We start from the raw sequence: 22,683 nt of genomic DNA, 5'->3' as shown, positions 1-22,683 counted from the left end.
CTCTCACTCCCTCACGCTCTCTCTCAGCACAAGATACAAAATAGGAATTACTGCAAGGCACAAAAAGTTTACACATCACATGATACTACCAATGCAAAGCAGAATGTTATCACATGTTGCACTAATTCTAAAGTTTCCATACACACATCCCTTTTTCTTAGCACAGGCGTTATCCATACATTATTATAGCATTTTGATGAATCTAGGGGTATGTTAGGAACGTTCCAGGGTTGTAAATGGGAAGAATTGAATTAGCTGACTAAATTGTCTGGCTAACTATGATTTCAGAGTTAGCCAGATAAATTAGACTGCTAAGTCTGGTCAGGCAAAAGAGCTGTCCTAAAGTAAGCCAGCTATAGTTAGCTGGCTAACTTTAAGATAGCCGGCTATATTCTAGAGCAGCTGGACTATTGAATATACCTCCGAATTTTGCTGGTTAAGTTTATCTGGCTAACTTTGCTATCTGGACTATGTCTGAATATGGACCTCAAAACATTTTTGTCTATGTGAAGTGTAGTGTGACAAAAAGGGTAGTTTTTGCCTGTATATACCTTGCTAAGTGTTGCAATGCTTATAAGGACTCACAATATATATTTTGGGAGCCTAACCAATTGTCTGAATTTGTAAACTAAAAGTAACTCCATTGTTATCTCTTATATATGAAAAATTTAGTTCTGATTCATTAGCTAAAGAGGCAGAAAAATTCCTGATGATTTGCAGTGTATTGCTGCATTGGTTTGAGATCTCCCCCTTGGTTGCTTTTTCTGCTTGTTTTTGAATTTTTTTCTATGGATCCTTTTCTTTATCTCCTTTATTTGTTGTTGATCTCTTGCTTAAGGTTTATACATAACTTATTATAATGTTTCTGGTTTTGGTATATCTTTTTTTCTTTTCTTTTAAACCTCTTGTTATATGCTTGTGTGATTTGGTGTATCTGAGATTAATATAGAGAAAGTTAAAAAAAAAGAAGTGTAAGGGGAATGTGTTACGGCTATGGCTGCTATGCAGCCGCCTCACCACCAGAAGTTCCCCACGAGCATGTTCTTCTGGCTGGCCCACTCCTTCCTTCCTGTCTACTCTATACCCCAGACTTTCCTTTATAACTCTGACTAGCAGTTCCATCGGTGCTTCAGTATCGAGCTCGCCTGGGCTCCCTGCTCTAGCCTTCCTTGCTTTGCTGTGCGTGTGGCCTTCGGGCCTTCTACCCTGCTTTGCCTTGCCTTGCTTACTCTGTGTATGGCCTTCGGGCCTTCTATCCTGCTTTGCCTTGCTTACTCTGTGTATCGCCTTCAGGCCTTCTACCCTGCTTTGCCTTGCCTTGCTTACTCTGTGTGTGGCCTACGGGCCTTCTGCCTGCTGTGTGTGGCCTACGGGCCTTCTGCCTGCTGTGTGTGGCCTACGGGCCCTTTGCCTTTTGTGTGTGGCCTACGGGCCTTCTGCCTGCTGTCTGTGGCCTATGGGCCCTTTGCCTTCTGTGTGTGGCCTACTAGTCCTCTGTCTTGCACGGTGTGTGTGTGGCCTTTGGGCCCTCTGCCCTGCCGTCTGTGTGCGGCTTTCGGGCCCTCAGCCCCGCCGTGTATGTTGGCCTTCGGGCCCTCAGTCCAGCCGTGTGTGTGTGGCCTTTGGGCCCTCAGTCCAGCCGTGTGTGTGTGGTCTTCGGGCCCTCAGTCCAGCCGTGTGTGTGTGGCCTTCGGGCCCTCAGGCCTGCCGTGTGTGTGTGGCCTTCGGGCCCTCAGTCCTGCCGTGTGTGTGTAGCCTTCGGGCCCTCAGCATTACTGTGTGCGTGTGGCCTACGGGCCTTCTGCCTTGCGGTGTGTGTGTGTGGCCTTCGGGCCTTCTGCCATTCCTCGCTGTGTGTATGTGTGGCTTTAGGGTCTCTGCCTTGTCTGGCCTTGTGTGAGACCTTCGGGTCCCCTTCTTGCCTTGTTGTCTTCAGGCTTATGTGTTTCATGTCCAGTGTAGGGTTGTCCTGGGTTGTCTGTCTGTCTTGCCTCCTTAGGTTCCCTCAGTCTAATCACATATACCTCCAGTCGGGTTCACCCTTACCTGCATGCTTTCAGTATTCAGCCTTACCAGCACCCAGTTCCAGTTCCTGTTCACTTTTACTTGCAGTCACTCTCATACATACCTTCATGCTGATCCAGTACTCAAGCTCACCCATACTTCCATGCATCTAGTATCAGATATTGCCAGCCTGTGTTATACTCCATCTGTCTATTCCACCTTCAGAATTACCATAGGGTTTACTCATTCCTGCCTGCACCAGCCAGTACTAGACACTACTGTCTCTCTCCACACCGAGACACTCCTCATAGAGGTGTTCACAACATGAGAACTGTGCACAGTCGTAACAGAATGGATGCTGGGGAGCTTGGATTGTTGACACTGAACCCAGGGGCTTTTATTTTTAAACTTTGGTGGCCGGGGCAGTGCTTGGATCCACAGCTTTTCTTTTCATTTAGGGGCGGATTTTCAGAGCCCTGCTCGCCTAAATCCACCCAAAACCGGGTGGATTTAGGCGAGCAGGGCCCTGCGCGCCGGTGAGCCTATTTTACATAGGCTCACCGGCGCGCGCAGAGCTCCGGGACTCGCGTAAGTCCCGGGGTTCTCCGAGGGGGGCGTGTCGGGGGCGGGCCCGAACTGCGCGGCGTTTAGGGGGCGTGCCGGGAGCGTTTCGGGGGCGGACCCGGAGGCGTGGTTACGGCCCGGGACGGCCCGGGGGCGTGGCCGCGCCCTCCGGACCCGCCCCCAGGTCGCGTCCCGGCGCACAGGAGGCCCGCTGATGTGCGGGGATTTACGCCTCCCTCTGGGAGGCGTAAATCCCCCGACAAAGGTAAGGGGGGGGCTTAGACAGGGCCGGGTGGGTGGGTTAGGTAGGGGAAGGGAGGGGAAGGTGAGGGGAGGGCAAAAGGAAGTTCCCTCTGAGGCCGCTCCGATTTCGGAGCGGCCTCGGAGTGAACGGGGGTAGGTTGCGCGGCTCGGCGCGCGCCAGCTATACAAAATTGATAGCCTTGCGCGCGCCGATCCAGGTTTTTAGCAGATACGTGCGGCTCCGCGCATATCTACTAAAATCCAGCGTACTTTTGTTTGCGCTTGGAGCGCAAACAAAAGTAGGCCTATTCGCGGAGTATGAAAATCCGCCCCTTATTGTCTCTTTTTTTGTTTATTTTATTTGTAAAAAAACTAAATGATACAAAATATAAAATGAATAACTTTTCATTGCAGACCCCTACTATTTTTCATGGGGACCAAAGTTTACATTCCTAAAAAGTGGATATGTTAAGGGATGGAGAGTTGGAGGAAGCACTAGGTGAACTAGGCCTGAGTCTAGGGCACCAACCATTAGGGGACGTGAACCATGAGGGGCCGTGAGTGGCAGTGCCAAAGAGGAGTGGAGATTCAGCAATCTCCACTCTTCTTTGTCGCCGTGGCGCCTCCGCTTGCGGCCCCACATGGCTCGCGACCCCTAATGGGGGTAGGTGGCGTGACCGAGGGGGGCAGTGTGATGAGGGGAGGAGGGAAGGCACAAGGCAGAAGGTGCCTAGGGTGCCTAATCCCCTCCACCAGCCCTGCAGAGGGGTGGGGGTCAGGTTGAGTTAAGGAAGTTAGACACCTAACGTTGATATTCAATGCAAACTGCTTAATTTGAGCAGCCAGAACCAGGTGCTGCCAGAGCAGCCCTAAATCTGGCCATCAAAATTCTCCCTATTTCCTGCCTCATGGTAAAAATATGATGGGGGTCTTGCTACCCCTCCTAGTATCCCCCTTCTCTGCCACTACCTGTAAACATTTAGAATGTGGACTGCTAGCCCTGTCAATTTATTTATGTTTGTTTGTTTATTTATTTTGAAATATTTATTTTCCACGCCCTCCAAAGTTTGGGGCGGGTTACAAATAAAACATAAATAATTGGTAAGCAATCATAAAATAAAACAGAAGTAAGATAGGTATAATAGAGAAAAGGCTTAAAATGACATAAAATGATAAATCATATAAGAATAAAAAGAACTGAACTTATGAGCAGATAATTCACATAAGTCTGGGAAAGCTATTGTGAAAAGAAAGGGGCGGATTTTAAGAGCCCTGCTTGCCTAAATCCGCCTAAATCCGGGCGGATTTAGGCGCGCAGGGCCCTGCTCGCCTAAATCCGGGCGGATTTAGGCGAGCAGGGCCCTGCGCGCCGGTGCGCCTAATTTACATAGGCCTACCAGCGCGCGCAGAGCCCTGGGACTCGCGTAAGTCCCGGGGTTTGGCGAGGGGGCGTGTCGGGGGCGGGCCCGGTCGGCGCGGCGTTTTGGGGGCGTGTCGGCAGCATTTTGGGGGCGGGCCCGGGGGCGTGGTTACGGCCTGGGCGGTCCGGGGGCGTGGCCGCGCCCTCCGTACCCGCCCCCAGGTCGCGTCCCGGCGCGCAGAGATTTACGTCTCCCTCCGGGAGGCGTAAATCCCCCGACAAAGGTAAGGGGGGGGTTTAGACAGGGCCGGGCGGGTGGGTTAGGTAGGGGAAGGGAGGGGAAGGTGAGGGGAGGGCAAAATAAAGTTCCCTCCGAGGCCGCTCCGATTTCGGAGTGGCCTCGGAGGGAACGGGGGTAGGCTGCGCGGCTCGGCGCACGCCGGCTATACGGAATCGATAGCCTTGCGCGCACCGATCCAGGATTTTAGTGGATACACACGGCTACGCACGTATCTACTAAAATCCCGCGTACTTTTGCTGGCGCCTGATGCGCCAGCAAAAGTACGCCAATTCGCGCGGTTTGAAAATCTACCCCAAAGTGTTTAGTGTCTTTTTGAAATCTTTATTGTTGGAGATAATCTGAGATCGAAGGGTAGAGTGTTCCATAGAATTGGGCCTGCGATTGAAAATGCACGCTCTCATGTTATTATCAGTCTAGTTGATTTGGGGGATGGAACTTGTCAAAAAAATCTTCCAATTCCAGATTTTTAAAAAAAAAAAGTGACCCACATCAACCATCAATTCCCTCAACTCTGACTCTCACTGACCACCCCCAAAAGGTTCCCTCAAATCTGTGGATGCTGAGCCAGGAGGAGGATAAAGGATGCCCTCTTCTCCACTTGTCATCCAGCATTGCTCTGACAATGATGCTGCTGAGATTTAGGTGAATGTTCAGCCAAAAATCTAGGTGCCTATATTTGGCTGATATTTCACCTAAATCTAGGCACCCAAAATTTGGCTGCCCAGATTAGGCTTTCAGACTTGACTAAAAATTGGCCCCTGTGTTGTTGGTTTATGAGTTCACATCAGTTATTTTCTGTACACTCATAAAGAGGGCATATTTAATTATCTTTATTTATCAAGTAAGAGACTTATATCAAGCTGAAAGTTGCACTGATTTAAAAAAATAAAAAACTTTCTTAGCAGACAAATGAAACTGAAGTAAATGGACTCCAAGGCCACTCTCCACCTTTGACCCTACTCAAAGAATATGTATCTCAAAGATCCTCTCCAGTTCAGGTAATTTAATGATACGGATACATTACTATTACTTAGAACTTCGTTTTCCTCTTGTAAAATGTTCTTTATCTTATCAGATGCATCTTTTGAAGTAAATTACTAACCATTTCACAATAACTGAAGTCTGGCATTTTTAGAAAGATTAGTATATGACTGCAATAGTGATTTATCTTGCACTGGAAAATGTTAGCACATCAGAAACCTGAATTCCTGTTCCTTGTCAGTTAGATAAAATCTTTGAGCATCTCTGTTTATCTGAGTTAAGGAAAAGATGTATGGGTGACCATAGCAACACATTCTACAATATATGGCAGGGGTGGCCAACCCCAGTCCTCAAAAGACACAAACAGGCCTGATTTTCAGGATACCCACACTAAATATACATAAGATATTTTTGCATACAATGGAGGTAGTGCATGCAAATCTCTCATGCGTATTCATTGCGGATATCCAAAAAATCAGACTGGTTTAGCGCTCTTGAGCACCAGAATTAGCCACTCCTAACATATGGCTTGATTGGTCCATATATTGTAGCCTGTTTATTGTTATTTATTTGCTAAAACTAGAGGGGCGGATTTTAAAAGCCCTGCTCGCGTAAATCCGCCCGGATTTACGCGAGCAGGGCCTTGCGCGCCTATTTTCCATAGGCCTGCCGGCGCGCGCAGAGCCCCGGGACTCGCGTAAGTCCCGGGGTTTTTTGTCGGGGGCGTGTCGGGGCGGGGCCGATCGCGTTTTGGGGGCGGGATGCGGCATTTCGGGGGCGGGTCGGGGGCGTGGTTTCGGCCCGGGGCAGTCCGGGGGCGTGGCCGCACCCTCTGGAACCGCCCCCGGGTTGCATCTCGGCGCACCAGCGGCCCGCTGGCGCGCGGGGATTTACTTCTCCCTCCGGGAGGCGTAAATCCCCGGACAAAGGTAGGGGGGGGTTTAGATAGGGCCGGGGGGGTGGGTTAGGTAGAGGAAGGGAGGGGAAGGTGAGGGGAGGGCGAAAGAGAGTTCCCTCCGAGGCCACGCGTATCTACTAAAATCCAGCGTACTTTTGTTTGCGACTGGTGCGCCAACAAAAGTACGCGAACGCGCATTTTTTAAAAATCTACCCCAGAGAGTATAACTTAAAAAAAGTGCTTATATATGGATTAGCATGTACATGAGCGTTAATTTTATAAAGAGTGCATGTATATGCATACACAATATATAACACGCATAAATTGCATGAGTATGTTGTGCTCACGCTTAAAGGTGAATTTTAAAAGCCCAGCACATGCCAAAACCAGGAGGTGCATTCACAAGTCAAGCTCCCACCCTCCCACCAAATTTTAACAGCCACCTAGATGTGTGCAAAGCTTCCTCTGCATGCACATCTCAATTGATTTCAAAAGGGGGCATGGTGTGGACATGGTTTAGGTGGGGTGTAGCCATTTTGGAATGTGGCCAAGAGATGTGCATGTACATACTTTTGCACCACAGTGTACATCCCGAGCCACTGCCGCATAATTTTACTTCTGCTATGGAGGAGGTGTAACTTGTAAAATAAAAGAAATATGCCAGTTCCGCCAGGTTTAAAGTGTCTGGATTAACTGGAGCAGAGTACACACTATCAAACATAGGATATTTAGAGGACCAAGCTGTTGATCAAATTGGTAGAGAAATTGGTGAAACTGACAATGGTGTGGATGCGAGCCCATTATGAAATACCCTGCCTTACATGGTAGAATTAGGATTTGCACACTTATGCACACGCCCACTTAAAGTTTGGCACACATGAGCGCATGACCAGGCTATTTTATAATGTGCGCACACGTTATAATATGGTCGCCTATCTAGAATCATGCCAATACACATGCACCACAGTACTCCTGCATGCAGGTTTGAAAGTTGCTATCTTAATATGTACATTTACACATGCATAATACATATGCATGCTTATCTGTGATGTGGGTATTATGCAAAATTTAGTGTTCACTATTGCTGCTACTGTGACCTCCAAGCAGATATGTTTCTATGTTTTCAACTAAAGACTTGAGTTGGTAGTAGAGATGTGAATCGTGTCCTCGATCGTCTTAACGATCGATTTCGGCTGGGAGGGGGAGGGAATCGTATTGTTGCCGTTTGGGTGTTTAAAGTATCGTGAAAATCGTGAAAATCGTGAGCCGGCACACTAAAACCCCCTAAAACCCACCCCCGACCCTTTAAATTAAATCCCCCACCCTCCCGAACCCCCCCCCCCCAAATGCCTTAAATTACCTGGGGGTCCAGCGGCGGTCCGGAACGGCAGCGGTCCGGAACGGCCTTCTGCAATTGAATCGTGTTGTCTTCAGCCGGCGCCATTATCAATGCACATGTGTTGCTAAATTTTTGTACTGAAAGAATGAAAAATTAGGTATAGATAACAAATGAAGACCTTAACTATTATTTACACTTATAGTAAAGGTTCAATAACGAGAGAAAACTTCCTCAGGGACATGTAATATATATATTGAATGTTTGCCTGTATAGAGGAGTAAATCATTTTCTTTCTTCCAGAAGGGAGAGATTTGGGCCAGTCATGCTGTTCCATTTTCTCCCCAAAGCTGTGTGCTATCTGTAGTCCCAGAGTTATCTCTTTTAAATTATCATTTATCTGAAAGTAATATTCCAACTGACTGGACTGGCCTACTAGCTCCCTCACAAAAATGGGTATCATAGCTGTTCATGAATTGTCCTTGTTCTGGTGTAATTTAGAGGCTAGTGGTAGGACACCACATCTAGGTACATTAAGGGAATGCAAAGAACCATACTATTTTGTAATAGGAAGCGTTGCCAAAGGAATGATTGTGGTCACAGCAGAATCAGTGAGCCTGCAATGGCTCATAGACCCAATGCCAAGTTTATTTAGTAATGCTGCTGACATTTATAGATCACCATCAGTATTTGTATCAGCCTTGATAAAAGAAGAAAGCTGACTGAGCAAGGGCTGCTGGATATAGCCATGGATCCTCTCTACTCACCAATACAGAACCTCTCTATAGTATACAATACAAATAGCTCTGATTATTAGCCTGCCATCCTTTCTCACCAAAAATTTTCTAACTGTGGCCCTGGAGATACAGGAAAGGGTCACATTCATATAAGAGGCTGTTAGAGGGGAGGAATCATATGCCAGAGAGGCTTTTGGGTTACATCAGCTGCAGAGAAGGGATATAAAAGATTGATTGAATATGTGAGAGGAGCTAGGGGGTGGATTGTGGACCAACTGGGAGATGTTAGAGAAGGGTTGGAAGGGAGAAGGAAGGTGACAGAAAAGGGATGGAGGATGAGAGTGAGGAAGGTATAATAGATGAGTGAGATGGAAGGGATGAGATTGAATAATTAGAGGTTATAAGATGGCTTTGGGGTAGAATGGATCTGATGGGGAAAGTGAAAAAGTCTGACTGCGAATGTACTGCCACAGCTCTCATTTCTTTTCTTTTTTTTTTCTTTTAATGTTTATTCAATTATAACATTTACAAACAAATGATACAATCATGTATTCAGATATTCAAAAATAAAAAAGGAACAATCATATATTTCAATAGGTAATTTCTCAAAACTCAAAACATCTGATCTAGCCCACATCTAGGGAAGGAAAAAGAGTATGGTTTAAGTGCATGTCTTTTCTTAACACAACCCATTTCCTTAACCTGTCTAAAAATTTTGAGTCTTATCCCAAATAAAATGCTGTAGTTGTGAAGGGTCTAACAAAACAAATTTATTTGTTTCATAGGTAATCTGGCACTTACACGGAAATTAGAAAAATAAGTAGCACCTATATCCAAAGCTGCTTGCTTTAAAGTTAAAAATTGTTTCTACCTTGCTTGAGTAGCATGGGATACATCCGGGAAGATCTGAATCTTTTGACCACAGAAGTCAAAGTTTTTATTTTGAAAATATTTACTAAAGAACAGATCTTTATCTTTTTTTAATGAAAAGGTAACAAGCAAAGTAGCTCGGGATGCTATATTATCTAATGAGTCCTCTAGGAAAGTTGACACTCCAGGGCTTTTCTAGTATGTCAAACCCCCCCCCCCCCCCCTTCTGCTACCTGCAGCATTTTTCTTTGGGGTAAATAATACATTTTAGAAATCATTGGAATACTCTGACAATCATAGGACAGAATTCCAACTACATACTTCTTGAATAGTTCAAAATCTGACATTAATCTAGATATTGGAAAATTTAATAGTCGTAAATTGTGAGATCTCATTTCATTCTCTATTTGTTTGATTCTAGTGTGTAGTACCAAATTATCTTTAATAAAAGATACATTGGTAGCTTGCACATTTTTTATCATTGGGTTCAAATTTGCCACTGCCTGCTCACTTTATCAGTCCTTTTATCTAGGTCCTCAAATTTCTCCCTTGTTTCTACAGAAAAAGTATAAACTTTAGAAACAGTACCAGACAATTTCTTGTCTAGATTTGTTATCAATCTTCATAGATCCAACATTGATACATTTTCAGGTTCAACAAAACTTTCTTCTACTATGCTATATAGTTCAAGGACTGCTGGACATGGAACAGTGATGTTTCTCGCAGTGGCCTCGCTACCCATAGTTATTGCACCTTCTTGTATGTTTCCCTCTGTGTGGTCACCATCACTATCATAGTGGATTTCATTCAAATGGGATACTATACTATTACCTTCCCCCAAAGGACCTTCCATTATAGGATACAAGGAGGGTTGTGAGGACTTGGGGCTCAGGGAGACTCCTAAAGAGGAGTTTCCCTCTGCTATTCCCCCTCAATAGTCTCCCGCATTCTATGTGGGAGTCCATTGGTCCAATTCTTTTTGACTGTGGAGATGTAGGTGATGAAGTATAGTTTTTTTATTTATGTTTTCAACCCATATTATTTTTCTTACCCACGGGCGCATCCCTTTGGCACGCGGCTTCGATTATGTGCTGGTGGCTACGCGCCTCAGGGCACTCGATTTTATGTCAGTCCCGCAGAGCGTCTCCCGTTGACGTTACTTCCGGGTCCCGCCCACAGTCTGGGGCTCTCACCTCCAACCTTCAGGTAACGCTTCAAATTGGCAGAAAACAAAAGATGGTCTTTCCTCTCCAGCACTCAGTCCTTCCTCCCTCTCCTCCCGACTGGGCACCGCAAGGCGCTCAATTTTATGTCAGTCCCGCGGGGTGCCTCCCGCTGATGTCACTTCTGGGTCCCGCCCACAGTCCAGGGCTCTCACCTCCAACTTTCAGGTAGCGCTTCAAATTGACAGAAAACAAAAGAGGATCTTTCCTCTCCAGCACTCAGTCCTTCCTCCCTCTCCTCCCCAGCTCTTGTTTCTTAGTTTGAGTGCCTATGCGACAGTTAAACATTATTCTCTGTTTCAAAAACCAGAGGATACTCAGTCCTTGAATACTAAACACTTTATTTGAATGATGAACAGTTCAACATTCACAGAATGAGAAGGCATCAAGAGTAGTCAGACAGAAAGGAGAAACTGTCACAGCTGTGATAAGTTCTGTCTGGAAACTCAACAGTTCAAAGGAGGCAACTGGAACTGAGATAGAAGCTGTAGAATGTGAATAGTAAAAAGCAATGCTTCTGCTAGAGACAAGGATCGGGAGGAACTGCTAGCATGCAGAAAGCCTAGTTCCAACTGAAGGAAATTAAAGGAAGCAAACTGTCCCAGGCATTCCTAGCAGCAAAGGACTAATGAAAGCAGGCAAGAGAAAACAGAGAGACAAAACAAAACATAAAAGATTCAATAAAGAGCTCAGAATCATTCAAAAGATAACCAATCAAGAGGGAGAGCTCTACAACATATAGAGCACCCAAATTGTGCAATATCAATGAGATGACTTAGGGTAGCAGCATAACAAGGAAACATATATACATATATTTAAACATACTGCAAAGGTAGAGCAGGGAGGAAGAAAGGAGGTGAGTTAGGTAAAAGAGCAGGGGGATATAAGAAGGTATAAGCCAGTGTATGCAAAGGTTGAGAAAGCAACTATGCTGGAGAGGAGGAAGTAATCTGGAAATGGTGGTTATACTAGAGACTGTACAGGATGAAAGAGGGGATCAGCTGGCTAGAGGTTCAGGTGAATGCTGCTTTTCCATAAGCATAGATGTAGTCCATAGAAAAATATGGTCTGCTTCTCCATTAGATATAACATAGTGCAGGGAGACCAGGGACATACATGAAGTGGCCCTTTTTAGTACTACACATCTTATAATAGAGAATAGATGTCGTATAGAAGGTTGGTAGGAGCTCCATTCACCTGAAGTTAACTGCAGCTGCTTCAAGTTTTAGTAAATCTTTTGAATGTTCCACAACCTACAGTTAAGAAGGAAAAGAAAACCTATTCTTTGAACCCCACAGAGATGATGGCCTATCTGTATGACTTCAGATGTCTTAAGTATCTATAGCTAAAATCTTAACATTTTCTATTTTAAAACATTGGCAAAATGCACAGCTTTTCTACACAAGGGTCCTGTTTCCATCTGCTAATCTCTTAATCAGCCTTCTCACACTTATAGCTGCAAAAGAAAAACTCATTTTTCATTGGAGATCATCCTGTAAGAAGATTGGTTTGCTCTGTGTGAGAATTATGTCCTTTTTAAGGGCTTTCACTTAACTGTTCTTAGCTGTGAGCTCTAATGGACTCTTTGCTTTTTCAATCACTTCCCCCCTCTCCCATCTCCTCACCTGTAATCTGTGAGGACCCTAAGATTGCCCTATTTCCAGCCAGTCATCAGAATTTGCCTATCAGCTGAAGCTGGGTCCAACAGTTATTACCCTCAGGTGCTGCCCATCTCAATAATAAGTACACCATGACACCCAGTAGAAAAAGTAGTTGCTGTGTATATATACAGGATGGCCCATGGAAAAGTAGCCCACCTCCAATACCAGTGCTTTGGAAGCAGGCTACTTTTCCATGGGCCACCCTGTATATACATATCTATATATATTGTTGCGTCCGTCGCTGCTCAATGCCCTCACTCCGCCCTTTTTACTTTTGTGGTGAACTCCCTATGGGTCTGATGGACTACCCCATATAACACCTCTTCTCACTACATTGGATCCCTATCTATTTCCACATACAGTTCAAGCTCCTCTTAAAAGTACATATAAGAGCCTTCACGCAGCTTATACTTTCTTATATCTCTTTTGTTATCTTTTCCTACAACCATCCTCATGTACTCCACTCTTCAGAGAAGTCACCCTTATCTGTATTCTTCTCCTCTACCACCAATTCACAAGTCCCTACTTTCTATCTGGCTGCACCTTATGCTTGGAGTCAACTTCCTGAGTTGATGTGTCATGTTTCCTCTCTTGCCTTATTCAAATTCAGTCTAAAAACCCACCATTTTGAAGCTGTTTTCAAATCTTAACTCCCGATTATCCCACATACAAAAAAGACAGTCCCTGCTTATAGAGCATACAATATCATAAGATAAACATAAAGGACAAGAGACTTGGGGCATTTCATAAAGTAAGACAATGGTTAAAAAGAATAATACAAGGAAAAGAAAATTAGTTAATGAATCTAAAAGCAGACAATCAGGCCTAAGGTTTAAAGCAGCCTCAAAAAAGGTGAGTCATTAAATGGGATTTAAACACAGTGAAAGAGGGAGCATGACACACCAGTTTGTGAAGACTATTCCAATCACATGGCACAACCAGGTGGAAAGCGTGGAGTCAGGAACTGGCGGTACAGGAAAAGGATACAGATAGATTTGTCTAATGAGCAGAGTACACAAGGAGGAATGTAGAGATTCCCAAAGTCTCTTTATGTTTGTTTTCATTAGATTGTAAGCTCTGAGCAGGGACTGTCACGCATGTGTTTTTGTACAGTGGTGCATACTAGAGATGTGAATTGTGTGCCAGATCGTCTTAACGATCAGATTCGGCTGGGGGGAGGGGGGGGAAATCTGATCGTTAAGATATGTGAATTGGAATAGTTTCCGATTCCAATTCACATCGCTAATTTTTTTTTTAGGGAGGCCCGCGCCGCTAATAAAAAAAAAAACACCCGACCCTTTAAATTGACCCCCCTCCCGACCCCCCCCCAAAACCTTTTAAAATTACCTGGTGGTCCAGGGGGGCCTTGGGGGGCCTCGGGGAGAGATCCAGGGGGGCCTCGGGGAGAGGAGAGATCCAGGGGGGCCTCGGGGAGAGATTTCCCGTTCCCAGGCATCAGCTGTTCTAAAAAAAAAATGGCGCCGATGCCCCTTTGCCCTTTCCATGTGACAGGGTATCCGTGCCATTGGCCGGCCCCTGTCACATGGTAGGAGCACTGGATGGCCGGCGCCATCTTTAAAGATGGCGCCGGCCATCTTTACTCATCAGTATTATAGAGTATAGTATAATAGGGCCATCCAGGAGCACTGGATGGCCGGCGCCATCTTTAAAGATGGTGCCGGCCATCTTTACTCATCAGTATTATAGAGCAGTGTTTCCCAACCCTCTCCTGGAGGCACACCTAGCCGGTCAGGTTTTCAGGATTGCCGCAATAAATATGCATGAGATTGATTTGCATACCCTGGGTCTCCAATGTATGCAAATCTCTCTCATGCATATTCATTATGGATATTCTGAAAACCTGACTGGTTAGGTGTGCCTCCAGGAGAGGGTTGGGAAACACTGTTATAGAGTATAGTATAATAGGGGCTGATGAGTAAAGATGGCCGGCGCCATCTTTAAAGATGGCGCCGGCCATACAGTGCTCCTACCATGTGACAGGGGCCGGCCAATGGCACGGATACCCTGTCACATGGAAAGGGCAAAGGGGCATCGGCGCCATTTTTTTTTTAGAACAGCTGATGCCTGGGAATGGGAAATCTCTCCCCGAGGCCCCCCTGGATCTCTCCTCTCCCCGAGGCCCCCCTGGATCTCTCCCCGAGGCCCCCCAAGGCCCCCCTGGACCACCAGGTAATTTTAAAAGGTTTTGGGGGGGTCGGGAGGGGGGGTCGATTTAAAGGGTCGGGTGGGTTTTTTTTTTTAGCGGCGCGGGCCTCCCTAAAAAAAAAGGGTTGGGAGGGTGGGGGAGGCTAAGGGGCGTCAATTTAAAGGGTTGGGTGTTTTTTTTTTTTTTTATCGGGCCATCGGCGCCATTTTAATTAGTGGCAGCCAAAATGGCGCCGATGACCCGAGAGCGGGAGATCGTGCCGGGACCCCCCCACTGGACCACCAGGTAACTTAACATTTTGGGGGGGTTCGGGAGGGTGGGGGAGGGTAAGGAATTGGTTTTAAAGGGTCAGGGTGGGTTTAGGGGTTGTTTTGGTGTGCCGGTTTTCCCGCCCTCCCCCAAATAATTCCCGTGCCCTATTTAACGATACAATACAAATGCCCCTGACGATAAATCGGGGGCATTTGTATTGTATCGTGCACTCTAACGATTTAGAACGATTTTAAAATTATCTGACGATAATTTTAATCGTTCAAAAACGATTCACATCCCTAGTGCATACATCGAAGAGCACTATAGAAGTGGTAAATTGTAGTAGAATAGTTATTAGTAGTATCATCAATAGCAAATTATGCATTACATAATGTGCAGTTATAGCTATTCATACAGTATCCAAGAAACTACCTCTTAAAGACTTTCATAACCAACAGCTATACATATAGGGGTAGATTTTTAAAGTTATGTGTGGGCGTAGATTTGTTCGTGCAACCTGATATGAACAAATCTACGGCCAATTTTATAACATGCGCGCGCTGCCGTGTACATGTTATAAAATACAGGGTCGGCGCGTGCAAGGGGGTGCACAATTGTTCAACTTGTACGCGCCGAGCTGAGCAGCCTGCTTCCGTTCCCTCTGAGGCCGCTCCGAAATCGGAGTGGCCTCGGAGGGAACTTTTATTCTGGCCCCCCACTTTCCCCTCCCTTCCCCTCCCTTCCCCTACCTAACCCACCCCCCAGCCCTACCTAAATCCCTCCCCTACCATTGTTCAGAAAGTTACGCCTGCCCAAGGCAGGCGTAACTTGCGCGCACCGGCTGGCTGCTGGTGCGCCATTCCCCGGCCCAGGGGCTAGTTTGGAGGCCTTGGCTATGCCCCCAGAATACCCCCGGGCCGGCACCACGCCCACAGCCCCGCCCCCAGAACACCCCCGAATGCTGCACCGCCCCTGACACGCCCCTGACACACCCCCCCAAGCAAAGCCCCGGGACATACGCGCGTCACGGGGCTTTGCGCGTACTGGCGGCCTATGCAACATAGGTGCGTCGGCGTGCAAGTCCCCTGCGCACGTATGTCCGGCTGGATTTACACGCACAGGACTTTTAAAATCTGCCCCACTGGATAACAAAACAAAGAGCAACACCTCCCACAAAATTGTCAAAAATACAAAAAACAAATCAGAGGCGCAGGGACTCAGAAAGCTGGTTTTGCCATTTGGAGCTTAGCATCAGTGCAGTGTTTTGATGTGATCGCAATGAACCGCTGAGGAAGGCATCTTATGATGCCAAGACATGGCTGTGTTCATTGATGCAGATGACTTAGTTCACACCGTCGTAGAGCTAAGTATTAGGGATGTGTAATTGTTTTTCCTGAATAGGCAATGTCAATGAAATTGCCTAATTCAGAGTGGTTCGGGAGAACCGAAAAACGATTGACTTTTTTCCAAAATTTCGGAAAAAATTCATTTTTGAGTTAGTGCGTGCTAACCCAAAAATTTGGGCCCCCAAAAAAAACACACCGAACAACGGGAAAAATGAAATTCCCATGGGAGGGGGGGCCCGAAACGAAACCTGACACAAAATTTTTACCCGAAGCACATCTCTACTAAGTATAGCTTTCAGTTTGTTATTGAATGATTTGAATGCAAATAGTTTCTTTCCCTTTAAGTACCATATATATAAATTAAATATAGTTTTGTTAGGATATTTTTGATATTAACAATTTTTCAGGTGATTTTAAAGGAACTTTGGTACATGATATGAATATAATGTGTCACATACTGATACTGTCTGAAGCCCATTGTGGGCAAGATACAGTGGATTAAAACAATGCACCTAGTAGTTTGATACCATGTTCCTTTGTTAGTAGTGATTTAAGATATAAAAGCTTTTTTATAGATATATACATTTTTTTGATGCTTTTAGTCCCTGTGCATCTGATTTGTTTTTTGTATTTTTGATTACATATAGGATAGTCAACTGATTCAATTTATTGCATCAGTTTTCAGTTGTGAATCTTCACTTTCTTAAACTAAAATAGCAAATCAGTTTGATCAGTTTGGCCTTCTCCAGTGAATAAAGTCAAGATGGGCAACTGGTCCACAAATTTTCTGTTTCTGTCAAAGTAGGATTAGTTCAGTACTTGTCATGTACTATTTTAAAATATGGCATAGTGTATGGTTGGTATTTATTTAATCAATATAATTTAGAAAATAAATAGTACAATTTTTTATAGAAACACTTATTATTTGGTTTGTTGAATTATTGGAATATAAGAAATCACCCTTATAAATCTTTATGCTTTCATTCTGTTCTGCAAGCTGACTTTTAAATGCCACATGTGGCACAGCCCACACTCATATTCCAATTTTAGCTTCCAATTTTTATTAAAGGAAAGAGGAAATCAAAATCAGGAGGTGGTAAACCTTTGACAGGAGATGTTTTAATAAAAAGCAATGGAAAAAGAGAAGAGAATATGGATCTATGTTGGTATAAAAAGATAGCATTATGCAAGCTGTAAGAAAGGATTTCCCAGGAGAGCGCTTTTCATGTCTTAAAAAATATATATTATCCTAGTATGGACGTGGAGGTTGCTGTGTTTCAACTAGCTGGTAAGATTCTGCATCCATGGCTTATTTTTTTTAACTTTTACTTTCACAATTTATTTAATAGGATCATTTTCCTTCCACAGATGTGATTAATGTGCAATATTTTCTAATTTCAACGGAGATCTAAAATACAAACAGTAAGGAACACATGCATACTGAAAATGTGTGTGGTGGTGGGGGGGGGGGGAGGGAGTTGAGAGGGGGATCTGAGTTATCTTTGGTTCAAGTTTACAGAACCAATTTAGAGGAAAATGAATTTGTAAATGTCACAACATGCAGCAAATAACCAAACTGTTTATTTCTATAGGGGAAAGGAAGAGGACCATTTGTTGATAAATTGCTCTAGTTACCAATATCCATTCCCATTGCCATATACCACAATCAACCATGGTTAAGCAAATGGTGAAAAATGACAAACAAATAACAAAAAAATATAAAGTAAAATGGACCCAGAACCATGAGTCTGGTAAATATACCATGACCCTGAGAAGAGAGGTCCCACAAATATATGTTAGCTTGCTCTCAATAAGTGTTAAGAGAAGACCAGGTGTACCGATATTTTGAAGTATTGTAAGCAAATAGTATATCATTCAATGCAATTTCTCAATAAAATATTCTAAGATATTCTACAGTACCAGCATCTACCTTTATTTTATAAGATTCTTTAATATAAACCCATTAAAATTGGAGCTCATGCTAAGCCTGAACAGTGCACACAGACTGATGATATGTTCTTTGATTTATTTTGTTTTATATATTTCTCTTGTTGCTCATGGTGGCTCTTGAATAAGAATAAGGCAAGGAGGAGTAATGAGTAAGACTAATACTGGAAGATAAAACATTTGGGGGTAGATTTTTAAAAAACTACGCCCGTGCGTACTTTTGTTCGTGTGACCGGTGCAAACAAAAGTACGCCAGATTTTAATAGATACGCGCGTAGCCGCGCATATCTTTTAAAATCCGGAGTCGGCACGCGCCTTCCACCTCCCCCCACCTTCCCCTCCCTCCCCCTATCTAACCCACCCCCCCGGCCCTAACTAATTCCCCCCCCCCTTTATTCCAAAAGTTATGCTTGCCCGAGGCAGGCGTAACTTGCGCGTGCCGAGCCGGCTGCTGGCGCGCCATGTTCCGGTCTGGGGCCTGGTCCAGTAGTTATAGTGTATCTGGATTTCCAGAAAGCATTTTACAAAGTCCCTCATGACAGACTTATTAAGAAATTAAAAAGTTATGGGATAGGGGACATTGTCGTATTGTGGATTGCCAACTGGTTAAAAGATAGAAAACAGAGAGTAGGGCTAAAGGGTAAAATTTCCCTATGGAAAAAGATGGATAGTGGGGTGCTCCAGGGATATGTTCTGGGAACACTTTTTTAAAAATACCTGGAAATGGGAACAAGTGAAGTGGTCAAATTTGCAGATGACAAAATTATTCAAAGTTGTTAAATCCCAAAAGAATTTTGAGAAATTGCAAGAGAACATTGCAAATCTGGGAGATTGGGCTTTGAAATGGAAAATGAAATTCAAATTGGACAAGTGCAATGTGATGCCCTTAGAGGCCGATTTTAAAAGGCGCACACAGGCATCCATGTGTGTGCGGTTCCCGGCGCCTGTACATGGACACTCCAATTTTAGAACATGCACGCATCACCGCGCGCACGTTATAAAATATGATATCCACGCGTATGCACACCCGATTTTATAATCGGCATGTGTGAGCATGTGCCCCACTTGCGCACGCAGGGTGGGATTTTTTTCAGTTATGCATAGCGACGTGATCAGCCTTTTTCCCAGTTCCCTCCCAGTCCGCTTCAATTAAGGAGCAGACTGGGTGGGAACTTCCCTAACCCCAACCTTATCTTTCCTCCCTCTTCCCCTCTCCTCCCCAACTCCTAAACTAAACCTATCTATGCCCAATTTTCTTTTTTTTAATACTGCTCCTCCAGAGCAGAAGTAAACTCCGGCACGCACTTCCCCGAGACAGTGTCTAATGGCGCTGTCCTGGCCTGCCCTTGCCTTGCTCCCACTCTGCCCCTACCTCTGGCCTGCCCCTTTCTTCAAGCCCAGAACTTGCTCATAACGGGGGGTTACGCGCGTGGCTGGGCCCTTTCGAAAATGCGTGCAGCGTGTGCAGGGCCCGGCCACACGCATAACCCCTGATTTTTTCGCACGCAGGGCTTTTAAATTTTGAGCTTAGGGAAGAGTAACCCAAATTATAGCTACATAATGTAAGGTTCCACATTAGGAGACACCAGTCAGGAAAAGGATCTATGTGTCATCATTTAAAATACATTGAAATGTTCTTCTCAATGTGCAGCAGCAGCCAAGAAAGCAAATAAAATGCTAGGGATTATTAGGAAAGGAATGGAGAATAAAACAGAGAATATCATAATGTCTCTGAATCGCTCCATGATGCAACCACATCTTGAGTAAAGAATCTGAAAGTGGACAAAGCCATGGGGCCTGATGGGATTCATCCAAGGATTCTGAGGGAGCTCAGAGATGTGCTGGCGGGTCCGCTGTGTGACCTGTTCAATAGATCCCTAGAAACGGGAGTGGTGCCGAGTGATTGGAGAAGAGCGGTGGTGGTCCCGCTTCACAAGAGTGGGAACAGAGAAGAGGCTGGTAACTACAGACCGGTTAGCCTCACTTCGGTGGTGGGAAAAGTAATGGAGTCACTGTTGAAAGAGAGAATAGTGAAATATCTACAGTCCGGAGAATTGATGGACCAGAGGCAGCATGGATTCACCAGGGGAAGATCCTGTCAGACAAATCTGATTGACTTTTTCGACTGGGTAACCAAGGAATTGGATCAAGGAAGAGCGCTAGATGTCATCTACTTGGATTTCAGCAAAGCTTTTGATACGGTTCCGCACAGGAGACTGGTGAATAAAACAAAAAGCTTGGGAGTGAGTGCCGAAGTGGTGACCTGGATTGCAAACTGGTTGACGGACAGAAGACAATGCGTGATGGTAAATGGAACTTTCTCTGAAGAGAGAGCGGTTTTAAGTGGTGTACCGCAAGGATCGGTGTTGGGACCGGTCCTGTTCAATATCTTTGTGAGCGACATTGCGGACGGGATAGAAGGTAAGGTTTGTCTTTTTGCGGACGACACTAAGATCTGCAACAGAGTGGACACGCCGGAAGGAGTGGAGAGAATGAGACGGGATTTAAGGAAGCTGGAAGAGTGGTCGAAGATATGGCAGCTGAAATTCAATGCCAAGAAGTGCAAAGTCATGCATTTGGGGAGTGGAAATCCGAATGAACTGTATTCGATGGGGGGGGAAAGGCTGATGTGCACGGAGCAGGAGAGAGACCTTGGGGTGATAGTGTCTAATGATATGAAGTCGGCGAAACAATGCGACAAGGCGATTGCAAAAGCCAGAAGAATGCTGGGATGCATAGAGAGAGGAATATCGAGTAAGAAAAGGGAAGTGATAATCCCCTTGTACAGGTCCTTGGTGAGGCCTCACCTGGAGTACTGTGTTCAGTTCTGGAGACCGTATCTACAAAGAGACAAGGACAAGTTGGAGGCGGTACAGAGAAGGGCGACCAGGAAGGTGGAGGGTCTTCATCGGTTGACATACGAGGAGAGATTGAAGAATCTAAATATGTACACCCTGGAGGAAAGGAGGAGCAGGGGTGATATGATTCAAACTTTCAGATACTTGAAAAACTTTAACGATCCAAAGACAATGACAAACCTTTTCCAACAGAAAAAAATCAGCAGAACCAGAGGTCACGAGCTGAGGCTCCAAGGAGGAAGACTAAGAACCAATGTCAGGAAGAATTTCTTCACGGAGAGAGTGGTGGATGCCTGGAATGCCCTTCCGGAGGAAGTGGTGAAGTCCAAAACTGTGAAGCACTTCAAAGGGGCATGGGATAAATATTGTGGATCCATCAGGTCCAGAGGACGCATATAAAGAGCAGGTAGTAAAATACTGCACGGAGCGGCAGTAGCCACAGAGGCATTCACGGAGCGGGATGCCAGTGGCCAGTGGTAGGTGTCCACCTTCATGGAGCGGAAGGATGTAGGGCTGTCATCTCCCAATTAAATAAAAAACAAAAACAAAAAACAAAACAGGGATGGGATCCATCAGGTCTAGAGGACACATATAAAGAGCAGGTAGTAAAATACTGCACGGAGCGGCAGTAGCCACAGAGGCATTCACGGAGCGGGATGCCAGTGGCCAGTGGTAGGTGTCCATATAAAGAGCAGGTAGTAAAATACTGCACAGAGCGGCAGTAGCCACAGAGGCATTCACGGAGCGGGATGCCAGTGGCCAGTGGTAGGTGTCCACCTTCACGGAGCGGAAGGATGGAGGGCTGTCATCTCCCAATTAAATAAATAATAAAAAAACCCAGGGATGGGATCCATCAGTTCTAGAGGACGCATATAAAGAGCAGGTAGTAAAACACTGCATGGAGCGGCAGTAGCCACAGAGGCATTAACGGAGCGGGATGCCAGTGGCCGGTGGTAGGTGTCCACCTTCACAGAGTAGAAGGATGAAGGGCATCCATCTCCCAATTAAAAAAAGAAAAGAAAAAAAGAAAAAAAACAGGGATGGGTTCATGGGCTTATAGGTATTACCAATTATTAGGCTTTTCAATATTTGATGATAGTTAATGTGACTTTCAAGGCATTCTTCACTTTCGGTGCATGTCCGGCATGACTCCTTGCTTCAATGACAGGGGAAAAGAAAAACTGATACTTCACACATTTCCAGCATTGCCCTCTGCTTCATGGCAGAGAGCTATGCTGCCGCTTACCCAACTAATCAAACTTAATATTTCACTTGGAAGCAGCTCCAGCACTGCTCTCTACATTAATGGTGGGGGGTGAAAAGGGAATTAGAACATAAGGTTACTAAGAGCCAAGAGAAACAGTTAAGTATGAGAACAAATGTGTGAAGCTTGCTGGGCAGACTGGATGGACCGGTTGGTCTTCTTCTGCCGTCATTTCTATGTTTCTATGTTTCTATGAGTATTGTGTGTAGTTCTAGTCACCATATCTCAAGAAAGATATAGAAGAATTAGAAAAGGTACAGAGAAGGGCAAACAAAATGACAAAGGGGATGAAACAATTCCCCTATGAAAAAAGACTAAAGGCTTTAGGACTCTTCTGCTTGGAAAAGAGACAGCTGAGGGGAGATATGATAGAGGTCTATAAAATAATGAGGTGAATGGAGCAAGTAAACGTTAACCAGTTGTTTAGTCTTTTGAAAAGTATAAAGACCATGGGACACAGAATGAAGTTACTAGGTAACACATTTAAAACTAATAAGAGAAAATATTTTTTTAATCAATGCATAATTAAGCTCTAGAATTCATTATCAGATGATGTGGTGAAAGTGATTAGTGTAGCTGTGTTTTAAAAAGGTTTGGACAGGTTCCTGGAGGAAAAGTCCATTAACCATTATTAAGATAGAGTTACAGAAATCCACTGCCTGTTTTGGGAT

At 45.0% G+C, this 22,683-nt stretch overlaps 1 long non-coding RNA gene across 1 annotated transcript in view; it reads left to right on the top strand.

The window, feature by feature from the left end:
- The first annotated feature begins 5,387 nt into the window (after window positions 1–5,387).
- Window positions 5,388–22,683, top strand: part of LOC115093285 — a 29,480-nt gene continuing 12,184 nt past the window's right edge. The window contains exon 1 of the long non-coding RNA XR_003857265.1: window positions 5,388–5,470. This is a non-coding gene — a long non-coding RNA (uncharacterized LOC115093285). The remainder of the gene's footprint in view (window positions 5,471–22,683) is intronic.

Source organism: Rhinatrema bivittatum, chromosome 6, assembly GCF_901001135.1.
Source record: "Rhinatrema bivittatum chromosome 6, aRhiBiv1.1, whole genome shotgun sequence".
NCBI classification, from domain to species: domain Eukaryota; kingdom Metazoa; phylum Chordata; class Amphibia; order Gymnophiona; family Rhinatrematidae; genus Rhinatrema; species Rhinatrema bivittatum.
Note: the sequence above shows the minus strand (reverse complement) of the source record. Positions and strands in the feature narration are given on the sequence as shown.